A 25413-nucleotide genomic window follows, 5' to 3' on the forward strand; every position below is an offset into this window, starting at 1 on the left:
GAGGAAGGGAGGGATGGAGGGAGGGATGGATGGATGGAGGGAGGAAGGGAGGGAGGGATGGAGGGAGGAAGGGAGGGAGGGATGGATGGATGGGTGGATGGATGGAGGGAGGGAGGGAGGAAGGGAGGGATGGATGGAGGGAGGGATGGATGCATGGAGGGAGGGAGAAAGTGAGGAAGGGAGGGAGGGATGGAGGGAGGGAGGGATGGATGGGTGGATGGATGGATGGAGGGAGGGAGGGAGGAAGGGAGGGATGGATGAAGGGATGGAGGGAGGAAAGGAGGGATGGATGGAGGGATGGAGGGAGGAAGGGAGGGACTGATGGGTGGATGGATGGATGGAGGAAGGGAGGGATGGAGGGAGGGAGGGATGGATGGATGGAGGGAGGGAGAGAGTGAGGAAGGGAGGGAGGGATGGAGGGAGGAAGGGAGGGAGGGATGGATGGATGGATGGGCAGATGGATGGATGGGTGGATGGATGGAGGGAGAGAGGAAGGGAGGGATGATAGAGGGATGGAGGGAGGAAGGGAGGGAGGGATGGGTGGATGGATGGATGGAGGAAGGGAGGGATGGAGGGAGGGAGGGATGGATGGATGGAGGGAGGGAGAGAGTGAGGAAGGGAGGGAGGGATGGAGGGAGGAAGGGAGGGAGGGAGGGATGGATGGATGGGCAGATGGATGGATGGGTGGATGGATGGAGGGAGAGAGGAAGGGAGGGATGATAGAGGGATGGAGGGAGGAAGGGAGGGAGGGATGGGTGGATGGATGGATGGAGGAAGGGAGGGATGGAGGGAGGGAGGGATGGATGGATGGAGGGAGGGAGAGAGTGAGGAAGGGAGGGAGGGATGGAGGGAGGAAGGGAGGGAGGGATGGATGGATGGATGGGCAGATGGATGGATGGGTGGATGGATGGAGGGAGAGAGGAAGGGAGGGATGATAGAGGGATGGAGGGAGGAAGGGAGGGAGGGATGGATGGATGGGTGGGTGGATGGAGGGAGGGAGGGATGATAAAGGGATGGAGGGGGGAAGGGAGGGATGGATGGAGGGATGGAGGGGTGGATGGATGGATGAAACAGTGTGTAGACAAGGTAATGGATGATATCAACACAGATGATAGATGACGTAGATACAGTTTTGGATGACATAGACAGATATAGATGAGGCCATTTGAAAATTTTGAGCAGTAACTGCACATTTTATTATTTTGAAGAGTTACTGTTTATTTTTAGGTGTCCAGAGAGTAGACTCAGACAGGGCCTGGCCAGTCAACATCATTCAGGTAGATAAAGGGCACATGCTGAAGAGAGAAGCCTCCACTTCACTCTGGAAAGTCTAGGATCTGAACAAATTAGCAGGGAAGAAGCAGATCAGACCAGGTCATCATTGACTGCAGGGTTTGCTCTCTGCCAGGCGCTTGCCTTGGTGTCCGGGAGCAAAGACCAGCGGCCTCGGGTCCCCCTGTCCAACACAGAACCCACCGGCCAAGCAGGGCTATTTAAATTAAAATCATTAACACTGGATGAAAATAAACACTCGGCTCTTCGGTCACACCAGCCACATTTCGAGTGCTCCGATAACCACATGTGGCGACCACACGGGACGGTGCGGTTCTAGAACATTCCTTGGTTGCAGAAAGTTCTCCTGGACGGCACTGTTGTGGGGAGTGGAGGTCTGAGAACAGATGCAGCTGGTGTGAGGGCAAGGAGCCAAGGGGTGTCGCCAGCACCACGAGTGAGGCCGATGGCGCTGTGCGTGCAGCGGGGTGGAGGGGAGCTGCCCCGCCTCTGTTCCCCTCTGGGAGCCCAGGAACAGTCCCCGTGCTCCCAGAGCTGACCTCTAGTGTGGAGAGTCGCATTAACGGGCTAACCTGCTTTATTCTTGCTAACCAGCCCACCAGCTTCCCACTGCTGACAAGCTCCTGAGTTAGTCCCTCACTGTGTCACGGGGTGGGGGGTGGGGTTGGCGCGGGTCCGCGGCTGCTACCTCCGCTGCAGTACATTGTCTGTGCATGTCCTTTCGTGCCTCCCCGCGTCTCCGTTCCCGGACGCCCATCTCGCTGTACCCAGCACGCCAAGCCGGCAATGCCCCCGGTTGCCCTGCAGTCAGGGACAACCATAAACAGCCTTGAGCCTACAGCCCAGTTAAGGCTCACCCCTAACAGCTCGAGGTGCTTCCCCCAGCTGGCCGAGACCGGAGCCCCGATGCCCCGACTGTCGGCTGGCTGCTGACCCCCGTTCCCCAGACAGGTGCAACTGAACCATTCCATGTCGACGTTTCGGTATTTGCCGGTGACAGAAGGAAACCAGGGACGGGCCTTTCCAAATGGGCCATGTGACTGTGGCGCTAAATGGCATGTCTGGGGCCAGGGACGGCGCCTCTCTGGGGGAGGGCCACGTGTTCGCCCAGCGGGGACTCAATGCCCACATCTCAGGTTTCAGATGACCCTCAGATCTTGTCATTTTCGGAGGCTAGAGCCCCGAGAGGAAACAAAGACACACCCTGAAATCCCACCACACTCCCACATTTTCTGTTTATGTTTCCAGACTTTCTCTCTTACAGATAGAAATTCATGAACGTAAGTGTGGGTGTGTATGTTTGTATGTTCTCTTATGTACGCGATTGTAAAAATGCTCTTTGGGACCCTCCCCCCCCCCCCCACATAATGTATCATGATAACTTCTTGGCATCAGTAAAGGTAATAGCAGTGTCATCCCTTTAATGGCTCTGCTATATTCCATTAGACGCATACATCGTATTTATTAAGCATGTGTGTCCTTTAAGAGCGTGTTTAACTACAGCAGACAACGGAAAACTCACTACAGCGGCTTTAAGAAATGAGATTTGGGGCTTCTGCGTGGCTCAGTCAGTTAAGCGCCTGATGCTTGATTTCCGCTCAGGTCATGATCTCACATTTCGTGGGATCAAGCCCCGAGTCGGGCTCTGTGCTGACAGCACGGAGCCTGCTTGGGATTCTCTTTCTCCCCCAATCCCACCCCCTGCCCCTCCCCTGGTCTCTTTCTCAAAATAAATAAATAAACTTCAAATAAATAAATAATCAGTTTCATTTTCTCACAAGACCAGAAGGCTAGAGGAGACAGTGTGGTCAGTGGTCCAGCACTGTTGGTAGACAGATCCCGTGTCTCTGTGGTTTTCTCTGCCACGCCTCATGACACGCAGAGTGACTGCAGCTCCAGACATCATATCCATATTCAAGATAAAAAGAAGGGTGAAGGGGGAAATTTAGTGAAGACCAGAAAAGCATCCCATAAATCCTCCTAGAAGACTTGTTTTCATGCCCTCAGCCAAGAAGGGCTCCCCCAGCCTCTAGTGACTTCAAGGCAGGTGGCGGAGGCGGTGGGGGGGGGGGGGGATTGGTGGGCTGATAAAGCCTATTTGACCGGTGGCCTTTATAGCAGGAGATGGAAAGGGGACGAGGAACCTGACGCAGATTCCTGCATGGCTCAGTGGGCCATCTCCAAGGACCTGTCCAGGTTTTCGCCCTGAGACTCAAGCTGAAGAAGCAATACCTCTTGTCATGCGGAGGCTGGACGTTCCACAGGGGATGATGGGAAATACCCCTTGAGAGCTCAGCTGGGAGCCCTCGCCCACGGCATGGGGATCACGTTCCCCACGGGAAGCTGGGGCCAGGGCAGGAAGTCAAGGCAGAATGCGGACACCCGGGCTACAGGGAGGCGTAGGGCTTGGACCGAGAGAGAGACCCCGCAGACAGCGGGAGCAGGGGCGTGAAGGCAGGGCTCCGGGAGGCCTCCCAGAACTGAAGCCACGTAACATCAAGATGGTCCTTTTTCCTGGGTTTTGAGAAAACAATATGGCGACTCCAAAGGTCACATGGGCGACTTCTCACCATCCAGGGGAAGAAGGTGCTTCTCTTACCGCTCTGCTGTCTTAGATTGAGACTGTGTTTGTCCCGAGAGTCAAACAGGAAGAGGCACTCCCAAGTTCTGGGAGCCCTCTGGCTACCCTGCCAACACGTGGACGCTTGGCAAGGCTGAGCACGTCAGCCCGTGTGCTGTGGGTAGATTGGGATTGTCCTTGGGACCGAGAGATGGCGGAGGTGACATGACCAGTTACTGCAGGCTCTGAACTGGCAGCTCGTGTTCAAGGGGCCGTGCTTTACTTGTTCCGTGAGGACCATAGCAGCTGAAGGTAATTAGACACGGCCAAGAGTTTTGTTAAAAACAAAAAAACAAAAAAAAAAAAAAACACAAAAAAGGGCGCCTGGATAGCTCCGTCAGTTAAGCCGACAACATCGGCCCAGGTCATGATCTCGCGGTTCGTGAGTTCGAGCCCCGCGTCGGGCTCTGTGCTGACCGCTGGGAGCCTGGAGCCTGCTTCGGATTCTGTGTCTCCCTCTCTCTCTGCCCCTCCCCCACTCACGCTCTGTCTCTCTCTCTCTCTCTCTCAAAAATAAATAATAACCATTGAAAAAAAGCTTTTAAAAACCCAGCTGTGAATGTAGGTAGCTGTAAAAGTGTCACATGTTAGGTAGGGTGTGGGATAAGGAAATCCATTTGGGAGTGCCCGCTGAGGGACGCAAACTTTGTGAGGGGCGTGACAGTTATGTCCAGTAAGTAGCTTTTAAGGAAGCCCCTATTCTCTGACTTAAAATTCTTCTTCAGGAAGTTTATCCTGAGAAACACTCTCCTAATAACCACACAAGGATTTTCACCGTGGCTCCATCCGTGACAGCAAGCCACTGGAAACAAGCCAAATGTTCGCCGACAGGGGCTTGGTTACATAAACTACAACCCAAAGGAAAACCCTACAGCCATTAAAGAGTGAAAGACCCGTGTATAAGCATGGAGAATGCCCAAAGTCTATCATTAAGTGAAAAAGAAGGAATAAAACAGTAAGGTCCATCCTCATTTTTTATTAAAAAGAAAGAAAAATAACATAAAGCTGGGCATTCACGTAAATAGCCTCCAAAATCTCTTCACGTGATGACCCTGAAAGCGGGAACCGACCCTCCCTACGTTATAAATGTAATATTATTTTTAAAACTTTAAAAACTATGTTGCTCGTTTATTTAAGAGCATGTTTAAATAAAATATAAGTGGATAAAAAATAATTAGCATAAAATTACAGTTTAAAATCCCGGAAAGTGACTTGAATGAACAATTTAAGAAGTAAAATCTGCTATGCGTCTGTAATGCTTGAACTTTTTGCAAATACATATTAATTTTCATTGATTAATTTTTTAATTAATTAAAATAATTAATTTTGCTGTTGGGGTGGAGGGAAGTATTTTAAATAAAGTAAACTACCAAAGCGTTTTTTTTGAAACTCAGCTGCTAGTTCTGTGTAGAAGTTTGGAGAGATTATTTTATTATTATTAAGAGTTTATTTTACTATTATTCTCCTGGATGCAGGTTTCCTCTCTGCTAACAGTAAGACATAGCAAATATTTGCATTCTCTTCACTTTGCAGAGAGCAGGAAGGATACCCCAGACACCCTCTCTAAGTGCTTTGAATCCAGTTTAAGTAAAGAAGTGTACCAAGTTTACCAGAGTCAATAGCCTATGTGCTACGTTGCTTTCTAATTCTTTTTTGTGAAAAGTGATTAAGCAGCTCTGGTAGGAGCCTCTCCCGGGCTGCAGTGGGACACCTTCTCACTGTGTCCTCGCAGGGTGAAAGGGGCTGGGAGCCCTGTGGGGTCCCTGTCACTAGAGCAGTCATCCCATTTGTGATGGCCCCATCCCCACCGCCTAATCATCTCTCAAAGGCCCCAAGCCCTTACACCACCCCTTTGAGACTCGGGATTTCAATATGGGAATCTGGGAGGATACAGCATTCACACCATAACCCCATCTGTTACCTCCGCTTTCCCATCTGTTGGCTCTACTGACAGTCAGAAACTGCCCTCATGGAGGCAGGATGGCTGCCTAAGCTCCTGCCTTGCATCCTATCTCCTTAAGCTCCCCCAGGCAAACGGAGAAATTCCTTACCCAGTGGCCCATGACCACTGAGTCTCTTTGATTTAAATGGGTTCATATCCATCCCTGACCCCAGCCCTCTGGCAGGAGGCATATGAGCTAACCGTCTCGTTGCCCACCCTGAATCCCCAGGCCACTTCTGGACACAAACATAAAGCAGCCGACCCAAAGGGAATGGACTGAGTGTAGGGGAGGGATGGCGCCCGTGGAAGATCACAGCGCTGCCGCCAGGAGATAGAGTACAGACCCCGAGCAGGCAAAGGCACAGATGTCAGTCCTGTCCGTGGGGCACACGTTCAGCCTCCGGTGGTGTTAGAAGCGTTTGCCGGATGTCGCCTGGGGGCTAGACGACAGATCCAGGATTCTCCCGGCTCCCGGCTGCAGAGCTCTGTCTGCTGCACGCGTGCCGCCCATGGGAAACTCTCCCGTGACCTTCGGAAGGCAGAAGCCACTCCCGCTTTGCTGGCATCCTCAGAGGATTCGCGGGCTTTGGCACAAGGGAGTTTCTGTGACGGTCCCTGTGTTCCCTTGCCATTCTGGGCAGCAGCACCAACCTGTTGAGTCTTTGAATTGCACTTAGGGTAACAAACCCAAAGGCTGGGTCCAGCCTGTCCTGATTCCACACACCGCCCCCCCCTCCCCGGGGTTTCCGGAGGCTTTGAAAACACCCAGTTCCCTACACTGAGTCCCTGTCTTTGAAATACTTGGAGTGGCTTGTTTTCCTAACCAGATTCCGACTGTAACGTTGCACTTTGGTGGAAGATTTTGAGAAGCCCTAATCTATCCAAAGTTCTCTTTTTCTGTTGAGAAAACCGAGGCCTGCTCTGTGTGCCAGCTTGCAGGCTTTCTAAGTACCACGTCACCAGCCACATGTGGCCACTGACCTTTCAGTGAGTTAAATTGTATGGGTTTTAAAACTCAGTCCCTCCGTCGCTCTCCCCAATGTGGCCCGCAGCTGCCCAAGCGGAGAGCACTCACGTGGGGTACAGAGAACATTTCCATTATCACGGAAGGTTCTGGACAGTGCTGCTCTAGGCACTCGTCGCATAAATCTCTGCCGCTAACAACGTTAATTTTCTTCTTCATAAGCAGTAGCACGAGAAAGACAACTTAGTTGAGACCATTTGTATGACAAATGAAGAAACAGAGGCCAGATTCAAAGAGTGGCTCAAGGTTACCAGGGACTCAGTGAGCCCCAATCCTACTTCCCTTCTGCGACTTGAGTCACCGTCATTCAGACCAAAAATGTGTATGTTCGTGGGGCACCTACCTGGCCGGCTCCGTTGGGGGAGCATGCGACTCTTGATGTCAGGGTTGTAAGAGCCCCACGCTGGGTGTAGAGATGACCTAAAAATAAGATCTTAGGGGCACCTGGGTGGCTGAGTCAGTTAAGTGCCCAACTTCGGCTCAGGTCGTGATCTCATGATTCATGAGTTCGAGCCCCACATTGGGCTCTGAGCTGACAGCTCAGAGCCTGGAGCCTGCTTGGGATTCTGCTTGGGATTCTGTCTCCCTCTCTCTCTGCCCCTCCCACACACACTCTCTGTCTCTTTCTCTCTCAAAAGAATGTTTACTGTGTACATTCATGTCAATAACACTAATCTTAAAAAGAGCGGTAAGAGGGGAAAAAAGCAGGCAGATATTCTTACGAATAACCCATCAGCATTGACTTTGCAATGGACTCAACCAGCTGCTTTTCATAGAATATGGTGCTAGTTTTTTTTTTTTTTTTTTTTTTGATTTCCCAAATTAGACCACATTTTGCGCCGGATTCAGATCCCAAGATTCTAAATGGAACGTTAAAAGTGACCTGTGTTGACTTGTTCTCAAAGAGCCAGGGAATCACAGCCAACGTTCATTCTGTGAATCGCAAGACACGTCTGTTTTCTGCAAGTTGGTCACTTGGGGGATAATATCCCTTTCTGATAAAAAGGACTTAACTGGGAGAATTTTTCCCAATCACTGTGGGAACGTGTTTTCTTGCAAAGAGCCACGAGGATTGTAGAGGCCAGACTAGTTGTTTCTCAGGAAACGTTTCCTCCTTGTGTCTTCCTGGAAAGAACGCGCCGGCTCTGACCACCTGGGTGTCCGGGGGGAGGCTGAAGAATTGTTCAGAGACGCCGTGTCTGTGGTCTCTGAAATGAAAGTTGCAAAACGAGAGAGAACACTGAACAGAAGCAAATGTGCTTTTCCTCAACACAAGGTTTCCTCCCCCAGAACGGCATCAGACTGTCGGAAGCTGGGCACTGTTCCAGAGGTTAGAGACAGGGCCAAAACACATCATTTTAGCTTTCTCGGATGGCCATTTCTGTCTCTGAAATGTTAAATCCCGTCTCCCCACAGTTGCAACAGTCCATCCCTCAAGTGCAGCCCGGCGGGGAAGCTCTTAGCTCTTTGGTCTCTGGACGCGGGAGACTGAGACACGAAAACCGCCATCAGGTAGGTGCCCCCCAAGGCCGTGCCGCTGCCCGTGGCCTCCCCGAGAAGGCTTTGCTCCCAGAGACCCACCGACTCTGGCCCCAGACTCCCCGAGTGGGAAGCAAGGTGGTGGAGGGGTGCTGGGGCACAGCAGGGCCTGCTCACACACGCCAGCTTCGCCCGGACAGGCTCCGGGGTGCAGGGGAAGTGTGTCCGGTGGGAGCGTCGGGTGCAGAGGTGCCCCTGGGCCCCCGTTTGCCGGCCTGGTATCGACAGTACCTGCAGTCTGGTCCAGTGTTTTAGGATTTGCTCTCTGACTCGCACAGCAAACCCTGCCCGTCTCTCGCAGTCATAGGAAGGTCCACGTGCCTGCCTGGTGAGAGGGAGCAGAAGCCCAAGCGGAGGGCACTGATCTGGGGGGAGTTTGGAGCTAAGCATACCCTTCCTCCAGCCGCTGGAGTTGGGGGGGCTTCCTGGGGGGCCTTGAAGGCCACCTGTACTGAGGCAGGGGCTGCCCAAGAGCCCACATCCTGTCCAGGAAGAGCAACCCCCTCCCACCCCAGAGCAGCCCGCAGCCAACTGTGAACTAGAATCAGGGGCTAAATACCTCCTCGTCCAGTGGGTGGGGTGACTCCAAGGCATGTTCTAGAATCTCTGAAGGCCCCCGGTGTTGCTGAATCCAGTGTCCTCAGAAGTCACCCCCTCATGAATGCATGTCTGTTGCCCCTGTCCCTTCCTTGCCTCACTCCCCCACTCCCCTACCAGTGCTTCCTGGGGCCACACCCAATCCTTGCCTCAGGCTCTGCTTCTGGGGAACCCAAGTTCAGACACATATCTTATGATTGAAGGGATGTTGGGGCAGTTCCGTCTTCCCTACAATATCTCCTGTCACAGGCCTCTCTCTTACTACTGAATTACGTCACTAGAGATTCATGCCTGTGGGATTTCAAGACTGGGGTCTGGTCATTTGCTCCGGCAATCCCCCTTCTGGGTACACCCAAAAGAAATGAAAGCAGGGTCTCAAAGAGATATTCGCACCGCCCATGTTCGTAGCAGCGTTATTCGCAATAGCCAAAAGGTAGCAGAAACCAGCATCCATTGACAGATGAGTGGATAAGCAAAATGTGGCCTTCCCATGCAACGGAATATCATTTAGCCTTAAAGAGGAAGGGAATTCTGTCACCTGCTACAAGCTGGGTGGACCTTAAGGACATCATGTTCAGTGAAAGAAGCCAGTCACAAAGAGGACAAGAATCACACCTGGTTCCACTAATACGAAATCCCTACAGACAGAGGGAAGGTGGTGGGTGCCAGGGGCTGGGGTGGGGAGAATGGGGGGTTAGTGCTTAATGGGGACAGAGTTTCTGTTTGGGATGACGGGAAAGTTCCGGAGATGGATGGTCGCACGGTACTGTGAAGGTATTAGCACCGCTGAACCGCACATTTAAAAATGGTGAAGACGGTAAATTTTATGTCGTACGTATTTTACCAAAATGTATACAAGTCTAAGAAACTGAGGCGCCTGGGTGGCTCAGTGAGTTAAGCATCTGACTTTTGATTTGAGCTCAGGTCACGGTCTCACGATTCAGGAGTTCGAGCCCCGCATCTGGCTCCGCACTGACAGTGTTTGGCATTCTCTCTCTGCCTCTCTCTGCCCCTCCCTGCTCATGTTGTCTCCATCTCTCTCTCTCTCTCTCTCTCTCTCTCTCGCGCGCGCGCGCGCGCGCGCTTTCAAAAATAAATGAACTGTAAAAAAAATAAAATAAAATAATAAAAATACTAAAAGCCTAAGAAACTAAGACTGAGGTCTGGAAATAGACAGACCGCGGCGGAGGCATCCCTTCCGCACCAGGAATGTGGTGGCGAGGGGCACATCCCGGCAACTGGTCACCACGGCACAGGCCCTGGGTGACCTCTGGGGCTCCCTTGACCTCCTCTCCCATCATAAAGCCCCACCGGTCCCCCGCTCACCTACGTCCTACGCGCTCTGGGCCCCTCGGGAGACCACCGCTGCCGTAGGGTGTGCTGGGCCCGCCCACACTTTCCCACACGTCCCCGGAGCTCAAGGCCAAGGCCCCCGCATCTCGGAGATTCCCACGTGACCCGCAGGCTGTGTTCACAGGCGCAGACACACTCACACCCCCCACCTGCACCCTCGCTCACCGGACCCTCCTGTAAACTGACTCACCTTCGCTGGACAAGACCCCCTTTACGAGCAACTTCATGTCCCCCCTACCAATGGAAAGCCCAGCGTAGAGCCAGCAAGAGAAGAATAACTGTGGGAATAAAATCCACAAAGACCAAACAGTGCGTCCCGGCCCTAACCGGACGCCCAGCAAAGGCTCTGAGCTGAGGCTTGTCTGTCTTCGTCACATCGGGGGTCGGGAGTGTTGAGAGAGGGGTGAAGACAGAGCAGGGCCGCTCGACAGGCGTCCTCTCCCACGGTCAGGCTGGCAGCGAGAGGGGACAGGAAGTGACTCCTGCGTTGCCCACACACGCGCACCTCGCGTGAGGCCTCGTGTCCACCAAAGCCACCTTCAGGAGTCCCCGTAGAACGAGGCTCACAGCTTGGAAGACGCTCATACCCCTCCGCAAGGGCACGCGGGTTTTAGCTGCCGTGCCTGGCCGCGCCCTGAGGATCCCACGGGGCATGCCCTGCGAGAGTGCGCCTCCAGCCCCGCAGGGAAGGCACTGTGATCGATTAGCAATGTCTGCCCAGTGCACAGGAGGGGGGGGTGGCGGAACGTGTGCCCCAAATCCTCGGCAGGCTCTCGTGATCTGGCCCAGCCTCCCTCTCCAAGCCCACGTCAGGCCACCTCTCCCTGCCTCAGAGCGTTCACTCCGGCAGCTGGTTTGGGGCCGTGTTTGAGCACTCCTCCTGACAGCCCTGGGGACAAGGTTCAAGGCTGGCCCAGGGTCACACGGCTGAGAAGCCGCACAGCTGCTGAGGCCCCCGCCGGGGGCTCCTGGCCCCAAATCCGCGCTCCGCTGCCCGGCCAGAACACACAGCGAAATCGAGCCCTGCGACCTCGCGAGCCCTGCCACCGGGACCCACGACGCATGGCAGGAACTGAGTCAGCTTACGTCCGCCCCGCCGTCGGTCAGCTGCCTCGTCCTGGGGCACGGCTGTACCATCTGAGTAGACACAACAAACTTTTAATAACTCTACACAACTCTAAACCAGAAGTGTATTTTTACTCCTGTGAGTCAGCCATTTATTTGTCAATAGAGGCCAGTAAAGGCAAAGGCCCAGGGGCCATTTATAAACAGACCGTAGCCCCTGGAGGCATCCCAGGGGACGTCTAGAAATGCGCTTGTCGCTGAAAACCATCCCCGGGAACAGAAAGGCTGGGACGGCCGTCTGGCTGTGGCCTTGCTGGAGGTACCAAGGGCTGAGGGGTGCTCTAACGACCGAGCGCACGGGTCTCAGGAACACCCCCCTTCGAGGGATGCACGGGGACCCAGCGATTTGCTCTACTGACCCTCAGCTTTGCCCTCTGCCAGGTGGGCACGGGGCTTTGGGAGGCCTGGAAGGGTTCCAGGACTGAAGGAGCGGTGCGCGGGTGTCGTCCGTGAGGGTGGTGCGGATGTTGGCAGCAGCCGTGGCGACGGTGTGCCCGGAGGGGGGTCGGGCAGCGTTCCCTCCTCCACAAACGCCGGCTGCATTCGCCCGACACCCGCTGCGTGCCAGGTGCTTCCCGTGCGGCGAGGGAAGAGCAGGAAGCCTTTGGGGAGAGTGAGAAGCGGAGGCAGGGGCCCTGCCTCACAGGACGCTGCCCGGCAGACCCAGCAAGGCCACACGGGGTCCCCGTGACCGCCCCGTGGTCCCTTCCTGAGCACATACCCGACAGACCTGAGGGCCTCCGTCCTGCAAAAAGATGTGTGCGACAGCACTCTTAGCCACAGTACTCGTGATGGGACTGCGCACAGCCCAAGCATGGGTTAGGAAAGCACAGATAAATAGATGGTGGTATATTCGTGCGGGGGAAGGGTCCGTACATGGGAACAGCACGCTGCAGCGAGCAAGGAACCCCTGGTGCACACACCTACGTGGATGTGTCGTTGCGTAACACCGACAAAGAGAAGCTGGACGCACACTGTACGACCCCCGAGCAAGGGAATGACGGGCACGAGTGAACAACGTTTTCGTGCAAACAGCGGTTACCTCTGGGGCGGGCGTGTTGACTGGGGAAGGGCTCGAGGGAACCTCTCGGGTGGCGGAAACGGCGCGTAGAATTCTCCGGGGGGCGATGGAGCGTGCGCGTGTGTGAGAGTTTGTGCGTGCACCACCTGCGTGTGTGTTGTGAAGACGAAGACATAATCGCAGAAATGTCAAGGCTGGAAAGTCTCTGAGAGGCCACTCTGTGACCCGGGGTGGCAGATCCAACCGTCCCCGGGGGTCCGGAAGGTAGTAAGAGTGGTCCGGCATAAGGCGATAGACACTGGGCTGCGAGAATTGCCACCAACAATAAGATCTCTGACACACAGTGTGCTTGGAAATCTTGCTGAGCCAGAGAAAACAGCCCACGCTTGCCTGGCCTGGGCCGCTGGCGACAAGTCTGGGTCCTCTGTGGAGTCCTTGGTCTGGCGGTCTGGAGACACAAAGGGACCCACCCACGCTGGCACGGCTAAGTGATACACAGCAGACCAAGAGGCCCCACCCCACCCCACCCCCCCTCGAGGCAAGTACTCAGCAAACGATGCTTGGTCAAATTAACTATTCATTCCTTCTTGGGCCACACCAAAGGGATGCTCTGAGAAAGAAATGATAAATATGAAAACACTTTTAGCAGGGTTATCAAAACGCGGGGGGTTTGTGGGCACAGTGCACCGCCGGAGGCTGGACGCGGGCAGGGCTCATGCAGATCCTGCCGTAAGGTGGGCCATCGCAAAGCAGTGAGGCCCGTCCAGAATCTGCAAATTACACCTTATGAGAAGGGGGTAATTCTCATACCCCCTTGAGAATTGGTATTCTCAAGGTGGGGGCGGGGGGGGGGGGAAGAGGGGAGGAAATCAGTCACTGACATGATACGGTATGAAATTTAGAAATTTTTGCTGCCAATTCGTGATCAGGGTGGTGTGGATTTTTTAGGAACTCTTCCTTATGTTTTGGAGATGTTTGCCAAAATATTTAAGAATGAAATGGCATGAAGTCCAAGATTCATCTCAGAATCAAGATTGGCACCGAGAGGGAGAGAGTCATTGCTAAAGCCTGGGGTGGGGAGGCATTCTCTGCCCTCCTACATGTCTCAACCTTTCCTTCATAAAAGGTTTAAAGTAATTCAGACTCCATCAGCTCTACTCCATTAAAAAAAAATAATTCAGGGGCGCCTGGGGGGGCTCAGTCCGTTACGCGTCCGACGTGGGCTCAGGCCATGACCTCGCGGTTTGTGGGCTCGAGCCCCGCGTCGGGCTCTGTGCGGACGGCTCAGAGCCTGGAGCCTGTTTCGGATTCCTCTCTCCGCGCCTCTCTCTGCTCTACTCACACTCTGTCTGTCTCAGAAATAAATAAACATTAAAAATAAATAAGTTAATAATAATAATAGTAATTCAGACTTCATAAGCAGGTTAGCAGTCACTCCTAAGTGACATCCCTCTCAGTGTGGGAACTCAAAAATGTGTGCCAGGCATTCCTCTGTCCCCGGGGAAGAGTCAGGGTGTCAGGAGGGCTGTGTCGTCCCTGCCACTCCCCTGGCCCGTGAGCGGGCTCCCGACGCCAAGGCCGCGGGACACGGGTCCTACCTGGAGGAGACGGGACCTCAGAGGAGGGGGACTTCGCCCGCTTCGCAGCCCGCTGAGAACTCAGAGTCTCCAACTGTGAACCCAACACGAGCCTTTTTTCGGCTGGTGAGCTCATTTACGCTTGGCAGAAGGCAACATCTCATTTCAAAGCCGGGAAGGGAAGGCTTTGAAAAGATTTAAAGCCCCTCCGACGTCTCCTTGGACATCAGATGGCTTTTTTGAAACAAGGTTTCGATGAGTGAAGAGCAAACAGATCAGAAACACATGCATTAAATTCCCCTTCAAACCCACACGGGTTTTAAAATGGAGGGGAAAGGGGCGTGGCAAATGTCCTTTCGGTTTTACGAAAGCCCGTGCGTTTTTAAAACCGGGTGAGGTGGGCAGCAAATCCAAAAGGCGGCCGCATCCATTCGGTCCTCAGGGCGGGTCCAAGGAGGGGACCTCCTGAAGGTGCTGGCGGGAGCACCAGGCGGAGGTGGGCGCCAGCTTCCCCCCTCCTCCATCCCGCATCCATGGGCCAGACTATCCGCGGGCTGTGTGCTGGAAGCTTCCTCCGAGGGGGCCCGACAGTGGTTCTGGGCTTTGCAGTTACCCGTTCTCCTTGGTAACTGCATTCGAGGAAATTAAAGGAAATTGCAGCGGGCAGCATTTCCATTTTGTTGTGGTCTCCAGCCCTAATCAGAGGTGCCCTCCGAATCCCCCCTCGCAGCCATCGATGAGAAACGAATACGGTTCCCACAGAAGGAAGTAACTGGGTCCCTGCTCTATGTGCCTGACATGGGGCACCTGCCTCAGGCTCTGAAGAAACACAAAGTGCGTGTCCTTTGAGATTCAGAGTCCGGACCCTAGAAGGAGGGTCTGTGGTCAGGCATGTGTGACGGGGGCCCCTCCCAGCCCTGCTGGGGTTCATCTGCCGAGATCCACGGCAGTGACACCAGTGATGGGCTCCCAGCCCCCATTCCCGAGCGCACACAGGCTGCCTGCCGAGATCAGGTGTTGCAAACTGGAGGACAGCATCCTAGAACGTGACTCAGAGCATTCTGGGGACAGTGTCCCAGGAGTGGTACGAAGCATGCCTAGCGGCCCTCACGCGTCCAGAATAAGCACCCTCTCTCGTGTTTGCCCCGTCGGGTTGCCGTAAAGCGAGGCACCCAGTCCATCCTTCCTCACTGAGGACCTGCCAAAGCGGAGGATGAGAACAGGCTCCAGAGCCGGGCTGCCTGGGCTGGCCTCCCTGCTCTCCCACTGGGAGCGAGTGCTGCTGGGAAAGCTACCCACCCTGTCTGCGGAGTGAGGATAGCAAGAGTCCCGCCCCCCCCCCCCCCCCCCACCTCAGCGCTGCCGGAGGGGATACATGAGTCCACAGGTAAGGCTCCTGGTTTGGCCCAGAGCAGGCGCCCAGGTGATGCTGGCCGCGGCGATGATTATGCTGCGCCAGTCAGATAAATGACCTCATCCCGCGCGGTCCTCGCCACCGCCTTGATGTTATTGCCCCATTTGAGGGGTGAGAAATCTGAGTCCCCAAGAGGCTGTGGAACTCAACTAACAAGCGGCAGAGACAGATTCCCATGACAGATAGGGCCGGCTCCCGGGCCGCCGTCCCCGGGGTGCGCAGTTTGGCGAGCGGAGGGCGTGCCGATCTCCCCCCTCGACTCAGCCGCCTGGCCAGCTCCGCGTCGTAAACAGGCTGCACGGCAAACGGCACGACCCCGTCCTGTCCCAATCCAGAGCCTTCCATTCCTGAGCACAGGCAGAGAGAGAAAGACGGGAGCCGCCCACTCCTCCCCCGAGGCTGAGCCCTCTCTCCAGTCCCAGCTGAGCAGCCTTGTGCAAGTCAGTCCCTCTGAGCCTCAGTCCGCTCACCTGGGAAATGGGCCCGACGCGACCACTCACATCACAGTCCTGGGAAAAATAGGCGACAGAGAACCCGCGATGCTCTTGCTTGGCGGCGCTGCCAGTATAGGCTAGTTGCGCCACAGTCGTGAATGCTCGCGCCTGCGTCGTCACCGCCAGCATCCCGGCGTCCGCCTCCAGAAGTGCGAAACGTCTCCGCAACTCGGAGCGGGTAGACCTGGTTTCCTCCCCACAGCTCATCTCCTGGGTCCTCAGCCTCGGGCCCACCAGGGTCCCACGCAGGATCGAGGCCCAGAAACGCCAAGAAATACCAGGGCTCCCATCGTTTGATATTTGGGGGTTTGCCTTCGTGGGGGAGCCAGGTGCCAGGTGTTTGTTTGGCACTTGTGTTGTCTGTGAACGTGCCAAGGGCTGCATCGGGTCGTGCCTCAGGGCCCAACACCGGGCAAATCGCCACAATTCTAAGATGTAGCCAAAGACGGGGTCACAGAGGGGTGATGCTCAGGGGCCCATGTGACGGACCGAGCTCTCCTCGAGTCCAGTTTTCTTCGCCTGCGAAATGGAGCCAAGAGTACCCGCTTCTGAAGGATGGCACCGAGAACGTAGTAAGTGCTCAACGAACGGTGTGCCCGCCATCGGAGACTCGACTCCGGCCCCCAACTTGGTGTCGTATTAAAAGCCAAGAACACGGTAGATTCAAAGCATAAGCAAGAGGCAAGGGGATGAGTCCGTCCCCTGAGCTTGCTTAAGATGAAAAGATTTGCTTCGCTACGTCAGGATCACAAACCTATTACGCTTTTAAAACCCCAAAGGAGGCCCAGGCCCTTTGAAGCCAACGTAAATACAACTGTTTAACAGCTTATTTTAACTATCCAATGGGAACCGGGTTGCTTAAATGGACTCACGTTGCCAGCAATCTCTTTTTTTGCGACATGGTATTTGTTAGAAATCGGGATTTTACTTAACTAAATGTCCTGCGGTCACCTCCGCTTTGTTTCTTAACAGGGCTGTCTTTATGTGCGTTTTCTTTGGCTTCCCAATAGAAGAGTAACAGATTCCTTTTGAAGTTTTTTATTGATGAATGAGCCGCTATAAATAACCCTCCGCGGCAGCCGCCCCATCTCTGAAGTTTACTCTGGAATAATAGTAGCAGTGGGAACGGAGGGCAATTTACGGCAGCGTGTCATGAAATAGTTTAATGGGCTTCATACTGTTTAACTTAATCTTTACAGATGTAAAAACAGAAATACAATTATTTTAACAACTATTATTACATATTGCTTTGCTAATGAAAACAAAGACTGTGGGATTCAGAGGGGAGGAGGTGCTGGGGCACCGGCAGGGTCTCCCCCGGTCCGGGGGCGGAGGGAGGCTCGCTGGTGCCCGGTCTTGTCCCCCCGAAGCCTTTTTCTTCCGCACCCACGCACGTGCACGCACACGCACGCGTGCACACACGGGCACGGGCACACACAGGCACCTATGTGCATATGTGTGCATGCACACGTGCGCACACACACACGCGCACACGCTTGCACTCACACGCACATGCACACGCCCCCACAGGCACACACACACACCCACATGCCCGCACATGCATACACGTGCACACGCGTGTGTCGTAGCCGGTGGTCATCCCGAGAGCGGCTTCTCTGAGCCGATTTCCAGCTCGGCTCTGCAGCATGAATTATGGGGCCCGTGGAGACTATTCTGATGCTGGGAAAGACAACCGCCTGCCCTTAATGGAGCTCCAAGGACTTTTCCTGTTTCTCACAGTCCCCAGCTGCCACCCCGCCCTCTTGTTCCTATTCCGCCCCCGTCCCCACAAACCCAGCTTCCCGGGAGCATCCTTCTCACCAGAGGGGCCAGGACAGAACTCACTCGAAAACCTATAAATCCAGAGGTCAGGTCTGCAGTGTGAACGGTCTCTCTGCCTCCCTGGAAGCTTCAGAGATTAAACACGGAGCCCTGGGTCTCTTCCATGGTGCTCTAAAGAGCTCACTCCCTTTGATTCTTCAGGGAGGTCCTCGCCTGCAGGGGTGCGTCCAGAGTGAGAAATGCTACCCCGGCTAGCATTTTCTCATGCGCCAGAGCATGACCCCCACGCCGCACACGGGGACCTGGGAGCCCCCTGGGGCCCTGCACCGTATAATGTGGTGCCCCGGGGAGCTCACACCTCCTGCCTGCCCCTTGGTGGGGTTCTCGCCAGTAAAACTGGGGGTTCGCCTGAATTCTGAACCATCTGGGAAATGATGGAATTGGGTTGAAAGAAGTAAAAACATCTATGTTAAAAGCTCCGTTGGAGAATGTGGCTCATATCCGTGGTGAGCAACAGACCTCCCACCAGCCCGCAGAAGCCGTGCATCACCCATGCCCCTCAGCCCCGGACCCTTGAGGGTAAACGGAATGTGCGTCTCCTCCTGAGGGTCGCTCACTCCCAGGGGAAAAAGCCAGGCTGGACTCCCAGAGCCCAGTTCATTCTATCCACGTTTACCTGTCGGGTGAGCCCTACCGCTGGCTCCCGGGCTGAGTGCGAAAAGGGACCGGGGCGACCCCAGGTGGAAAGAGACAACAGGAGTGGGGGCAGGAGCCTCCGGAAGACTGTGTATCCGCCTGACAAGCACTCACTGCCCTTTATGCACCAAGAAATTGCTCACGATAAGCTGGGGGACTCAAGCAGAGGAGAGTCCGGCGTCGGGGAAAACGCAACCGTGTGACATTTTCTGTGTAGCGGGCACCGGACTAGCCGTGACAGCAAAAAGGAGCACAACAGAAGTGATACGACCTTCGCCCTCTTAGAGCTGACGCAGGCTGGGGGGACCGTGGCAGGGACGAGCGCTGTGCGGGGCCGTACCTTTCCAGAGGAGCGTGCACAAGGGCAACCAGAGAGACTGGACTGCACCTGCTGCGCGGCTCCCCCCCAGTAAAACTGAAAAACGTCATTAAAAAATGAACAAATAATAAATCCAGGCGTGCCGTGAGCGCAGAACGCTCGCTGGGTTTTAAAGACGTAGTACCCCATAAAGAAAGTACCACGGTGTTTTCTGATATTCAGTGACTCGCTGGAATGATAATATTTTGGGTGTGTGGGGTTAAATAAAATACGCGGCTGAAACTAACCTCACCTGCTTCCTTTTCAGCTTTTTCTTTTTTAATGTGGCTACTAAGCATCATGAAATGAGTCTTTTATTGGCTCGCGGGTCGAGGAGATTAAGAGGCCCTTTAGCTTAAAAATCCAAGAGGGATGCAAAGCTGAGGGACACGTGGTTTGTGCCACTGTCTCGGTCGCCGGCTGTCGGGATCTCACAAAGACAGGCTGCACAGGGTCCGTCGGGCCCGGTGCCGTCGGCATTTGAGTCAGGTAGCTGCATCGCGGGGCTGTTCTGTGTGCATCCCAGCTGCACATAAAGCCCTCGAGGAGGAGACCCGGGTCCGGCTCATTTACAATCTCCTAAGTAGCGGCAGGGGCCTGGCCGCTAATGGGCGCTCACTCTTTTTTTTTTTTTTTTTATTATTTGATGTTTCTTTCTGAGAGAAACAGAGCATCAGTAGGGGAGGGGCAGAGAGAGAGGGAGACGCAGAATCCGAAGCAGGCTCCTGGCTCCGAGCTGTCGGCACAGGGCCCGACGCGGGGCTCGAACTCGTGAACAGTGTGATCATGACCTGAGCCGGTCGGTCACTCAACCGGCCGAACCCCCCAGGTCCCCGGGGGCCCCACGCGCTCTGTTAGCTGAAGAATGAGTAGCGATCGTGTCACAGAGGCCGTGCGACACAGGCGACATTCCTGATCATGGGAAATGTGAAGCCTCCCGCCGCCCTCTGCGTGTCCCTGAACGCGCGTGCTTCCCGCACCCGGAGCCGACGCGGGCTGGCACCTCTGGGAAACACCACACCGCGTGCGGCGGCATGAGGAGGGCGCAAAGGACAGCGGGGGCTCCGGGAACGGCCGGCCTCCGTCTCGGACGCAGGTTGTCCCTGACGACGTGCGACTGCTCAGCTCCCCTTCCGCCACCTTGATGTCGCTCACCCATCGGGTGGAGAGACTCTAGCCAGCCTCACAGGGCTGACGACGTGTGTGTCTGTACCTTCTCCCAAGAGGGCGTGCAAGGAGCCATGAGGAGCGGAGCCTTGAGGACATCGGCAGCCGGTCTGCTTCCCTCAGTCCCAGCCTACTTTCTTGTTTCGTCGTTCCAAGTGGTTTTCCTGAATAATCCGGGCACTTGACCTCAAACCTTCCCTTACAGACATCGAAACCACTGGCCCCTGCACTCAGCTGGGCAAGAGAACCATCTGGGGCTGTGACCCTGCCGTCAGCATTCTGTAAAGCCTCCCGCCCCCCGGCGATCCCGGGGCTCGGGCCAGGTGGACGCCCGCCAGCCTCGGCGGATCACAGAAGTCCCCCTGCCCGCCCGAAGCTGTCTCCGTAAGTGCGGGGAAATGGAAACCGAGCTGAAAGCGGAACTTGGGGTCCGGTGTGCCTGGGACACGTGAGGGAGGGGACGGCAAGGTCACCGAGCAGATGTGTCAACCAGAGGTCACTTGGTGGGGGTCCCTGTCCCCAATCCCTGGTGCCAGAAATTGAAATTAAACTACAAGGTGACGTAAGCATTCTTGTACAAATCAAGCCTCTCTCACCTCCCTGGACAGCTCTTGGTACCTTCCTGTGAGTCTATAGTTGCTTCACGATGAAAAGTTTTAGTACGTAAATAAGCAAATCTATTTTCCGATCACCTTCCCCCGTTGCTGGGCTGTCAGCAATTAAAGGGCTGTGCCTCACAGAGGTCTCTGTCCCCAGCACTGCGCATGGCCCTGCACAGAGAATGTTAAACAGCTCCTCGGTGACAGAGTGATGATGATGCTGGTGGGGGTGATGGCACTGAGGGAGTAAAACCCGATTTATACACAGGCATGTATGTGCGCATGCGTATACACACGTATGCGTGTACCTCTCTCTGCCTGTCTGTCTCGGGGGAACTACCAGAATATCCTCGAAATACCAGCCATCATCTGCTGGAGGTAGGATTGTTACAGGTGATTATGGGATTGCAGGTTTCTTCTCTTAAAAAAAAAAAAAAAGCGTATTTACTTTGAGAGAGAGAGAGAGAGAGAGAGAGAGCACGTGCGAGCCGGGGAAGGGCAGAGAAGGAGAATCCCAAGCAGGCTCCGTGCTGACAGCACAGAGCCCAACACGGGGCTCGATCTCTGAGCCGTGAGATCATGACCTGAGCCGAAGCCAAGAGTCGGACGCTCAACCGACCGAGCCACCCAGGCACCCCCGGGGTTTGTTCTCTTCTTAATACTTTTCGAAACAGTCCACGTTTCTTTCACGAACACGTAAACTTCTACAAAGGCAGCTTCAGTGCGGGACATCTCCACCCAAAGTTCAGAAGGACAGTTGAGATCGTGGAAGGAAACCATGAATCTGTTCCGACCAAATGAAAACCTGCTCACAAATGCGGGCACATGAGAAGACAGAATGGGGGGGGGTCCTTCGGCCCCCACCGATGCGCCCGGCGGCGTGGGCCCCTCGCCTGACGGCTGTCACTTCTGGCTGAGGAGCAGACCCGCCTGAGCGGCCTTTGGAAACGCCCCGTCCGGTCCTACCAGGGGCCAGCCTGATGGGAGTGGTGGGGACAGGTCCCGGGTGGCGGCAGGGACCCCAGCCTCCAGTCATCCAACAGCAGGGTGCATGGACACCACCGCCTCCTGGGATTATCCACACCCCGTGTGGAAATGCAGCAAACACCCAGAACGGGATGAGAGGAGCAGTGAAACGTACTAGACATAGATTTATTTCTCTTCACTCCTCCCTTCCTGATGTCCCCCAGTGGCCCCTCCTCAGACACTGGGGTGTCTTTAACCTGACAGTGTCTCCCACCACCCCACCCCCACACCTGTGCAATAACCCACACGCCCAGTGAAGGGAAGGAGGAGAAGTCACCCCCAGGGTCCTGGGCACCAGCGGGAGCCCGAACATGAATTATTCATCACCCACCCCCCCCATCAGGCTCCGGAGATGGAACCCACAGTGCAGACTCAAAGTCCAAAAATGTGGGAAAGTTTATTTATTTCTCCAAAACATTCCTGATTTGTAATGTGCTTTCTAAAAATGTTCTAGCTGACCAAGCCCCTGCTATATTTAGCCGCAGCATTTAAAGAAATGTCCCTTCCGCTTTATAAGGCTATAAGGCGGGCTATGAAATCCAGGAGTGTCGTGAGCTCTGCTCCCTGGGTGGGTCCCTTTCTCCCCAGGAGAGGGGTGGGGCCTCCCCTTGGCCAGCAGGAGTGCCCTGTGCGGAGGGCAGAAATAAAGACTCGCATTCATTCCCAGGGCCCCTGGGGTTCACAATGGCTAGACAGCCCGCCCTGGGAAGCCCCTCTAAACTGTGCAAAGCAAGGAGACGCCAAAGGGACCTCGCTCTCCGTGGCCCGCAAAATTGGGCCTCCCGTGGTTATCCTAGGATCCCCCGCCACGCACAGCTGCTTTCCTTTGCATTTGGTTTCATGTTCAGACGGCTGGATCATCTCAGGAGATGTGACATGGCCACGAAGAGATGAAAATAGATCCCAGGCTACCCGGAGAAGTCAGCAGCCCCCAGGAGTCTGCTGATACCTCCCCAATTACATAACGTGAGCGGAGCTGAGGCGCGAACGGGCTCATAAAACAGAAGTGTTTAGATTAGAGGCTACGTCTGTATGCAGACCTCCCATCTCCTGAGCGTTTTCTGCGTGCCTGATATCTTTTCATATATCAGCTAACTTAATTCTGACAACAGCCCTGTGCAGGGGGCAATTTGATGACTGCCGGTTTGAGACGGGGACTGGGGCGGGCACGGCTCTATGAACTTGTGCCCGTCACCCACTTTCCCCCTCGGGACAGCTCTGTGAAGCAGCTACTGACACCGTCCCCATTTGTACAGGTGGGAAAGTTGAGGCACAGAAGAGGTAGGTCACTTGGCCGATGTCACACAGCACGAAAGGGCAGGGCAGGGCTGATGGTTTCTGCCTGGTGGACCCCGAGGACACGCTCTTAACCAGGATAACATACCCCTCCCTTCCCACCCCCACCCAAACGCAACCTACTGAATGAATGGTACTAAGTCAACAAGGCAGTAATGAGAGGGATCCTTCCCAGCTCCTGGGTGTGTCTAGAGAGACCTGGAAAAATGCAACACGGTACGTGGGGACCAGTTACCGGGGAAAGATGTGTGACGGCAGCATGCTGGAGAGGCACGACATTTCTAATATTTTACACTGCACGTCACGAGGACCCGAGTCATGCTTAAAACTTAGTGTTGTCCAAGGTGACATGGTCCTGTGGACGCCAGAGTGGCCCTGCACCCTTCCAAGAAGGCTTGACCTGGATGCTGTCCTGGGGCCCAGACGCTTCATCTGTGCCCCCTCTTGCTCTGGACTTGGGCCGGGGGATGCCCTCACCAGCGTGTGGACCACGCATCCCACAGGAGGAGAATGTACCGGCCACGTGCAGGACTACTGTTAGTAAAAGGGGACTTTGTTTTAGATTCTCAGTGAACTGATAGATATCCGCGTACAGTCATTCACAGCCCCCAGCGACTCAGGCTCGAAGCTGTGAAGGCAGAGACTGTATGGCCAGGAACAGGGCCTTAGGGAGCTAAGTCCAGACCCAGGCCCTGCCTTCTAAAGAGGGTCTCAGATGGGGGACTCGCGTCACCTCTGTAGGAAGTTTGGCAGATGGGAGAATCCAGTCTCCTGGACGGCCAGCTGCAGCTTTCCGTGTCGTCCTAGTCTTAGCTCCCGGACCAACAGTGGGGTCGGGGCAGCCACCACCGACGGCCCTGAAGGAAGGACCCCTCGACTGTGCTGGGCCCTCGCTGTGTGCCCTGCCCCCACCACAGTGCATCGTCCCCCGTCCTGTCCTGGCAAGTTCACCGCTATGTACCGCATTGCCTGGGCGCCCCTGTAGGCTGGACCTCTGGGTGGGGGGCGGGCAGTCAGATGTATCAACACAGGGCTGGAAGGCGGGAGAGGAGAGGGGTCGGGGAATTTCTCCTCAGCTCCCCCCTGCACCAACACTGTGGCTACAACCCCTTGCTCACCATGGGGGTGTGCTTCTCCTGGCCCCCTCCCCCGTAAAGAGTCCCTCCACCCTAGTCGTTTCCCTTGGCCCATCTGAGTGGCTTTGCTTCCTGCTGGAGCACTCTCCTGCCCGGTGGGAAAATGCTAACACCAAACCTTGGCATCACCATCTCCCCTCAGCCTCCCTCTTCGCTGCCAGGGTGAGCAAAGAGGACTGAGTTGGCCGTGTGCACCCCCGGGACCTAGGACACGGGCTCTGGTTACCGCCTTCCTTATGCCACCTTCCGGGGACAGCTGAATTTTGTACTCACTCTCCTGTGCCCGCCGGGATGTAGAGCCTGGGCTCGAATACACATCGGGCCTCTGTGCCCTTCACGTGGTCTGCCCAGTGCAGTTGGCACACGGACGCCGTTGGAAGAGGCAAACCCCTCAGTTCTGCCCAGGCCTCCCACTCCCCATTGGCCCACACCACAGTGCTGTGCACATACCTGGTGTCTGCCTGACCCCGAAGAACCCCAAGTCTAGGGTTCCTCAGTAAGGAACCTCTGGATAAGGACAAGTGTAGCAGAGAACTTGCCACTTCGCTATGCAGACCCATTTTTCAAAACCGCTAGCAATGTGCATCCAAAGAATTTTACTTTGCTTTTCCAGCAAACACACGCGCTTTCTTTCTAAAGAATAAACCTTGCTTATCCTCACGTGCATTTGTTACCCTGTGGAACAACCCCTACTTCGTGGAGGCAAGATGTTTCCAGCCACCGTGAAGACGGGAAGAGTATACAAAGTCGTGGCTCTCGCTTGGAACGGCCAGCCGCTGGAAGCGTCAGCCACGTTTATGACGTTAACATTAGTCTACGAGTGTCTGAGCAGACGGGCTCTGGCTTTCAGCCGTAACAATAACAGCACACGTGGCTAATTCTTTAACCCACACAAGCATACACGCTGACCACGCTTCGTGAAATGGGAGAGACCACACGTGGAGTCCTGCTCAGAGAGATGCGATCAGATCCGAGAATGGCAAATCACATCCTGTTTTGGTTCCGGAACACTTTAGGGGGCATTTGGGACCCAGGAGGGCCGTGAGCTACCACGAGAGCCAACGGACATCTAAAACCAAAGCAAAAAGCCTTTGCAAAGTTCTCGTGTCCTTGTAAAAGTCGTACAAGTAAAGGTCTCGATGTTGGTGTGCCCACCAAGATTCTTTAATGAAGTCTTTGTTATTTTCATTATAATGGTGCAAAACCCCAATTTTCCCCGGCTTGAACTGTACCGAAAAAGAAAATCTTTCTGAAAAAATCTATAGTTGTGTTCGTTTGAAAGGATTCAGCACTTGATCTGAGATCATCTGTCCCACTTTTATGCAGAAAAAGAGGAATTTCTGAACATTCTGTA

The 25413-nt window shown here is 54.9% G+C and overlaps 1 long non-coding RNA gene across 1 annotated transcript in view; it reads left to right on the top strand.

The window, feature by feature from the left end:
* LOC113604387 (uncharacterized) overlaps positions 1 to 25413 on the top strand; it is a 364860-nt gene that overhangs the window by 313800 nt on the left and 25647 nt on the right. The window contains exon 7 of the long non-coding RNA XR_003426303.2: positions 8296 to 8391. This is a non-coding gene — a long non-coding RNA (uncharacterized LOC113604387). The remainder of the gene's footprint in view (positions 1 to 8295; positions 8392 to 25413) is intronic.

This window comes from Acinonyx jubatus, chromosome E2 (assembly GCF_027475565.1).
Source record: "Acinonyx jubatus isolate Ajub_Pintada_27869175 chromosome E2, VMU_Ajub_asm_v1.0, whole genome shotgun sequence".
Classification (NCBI taxonomy): Eukaryota; Metazoa; Chordata; class Mammalia; order Carnivora; family Felidae; genus Acinonyx; species Acinonyx jubatus.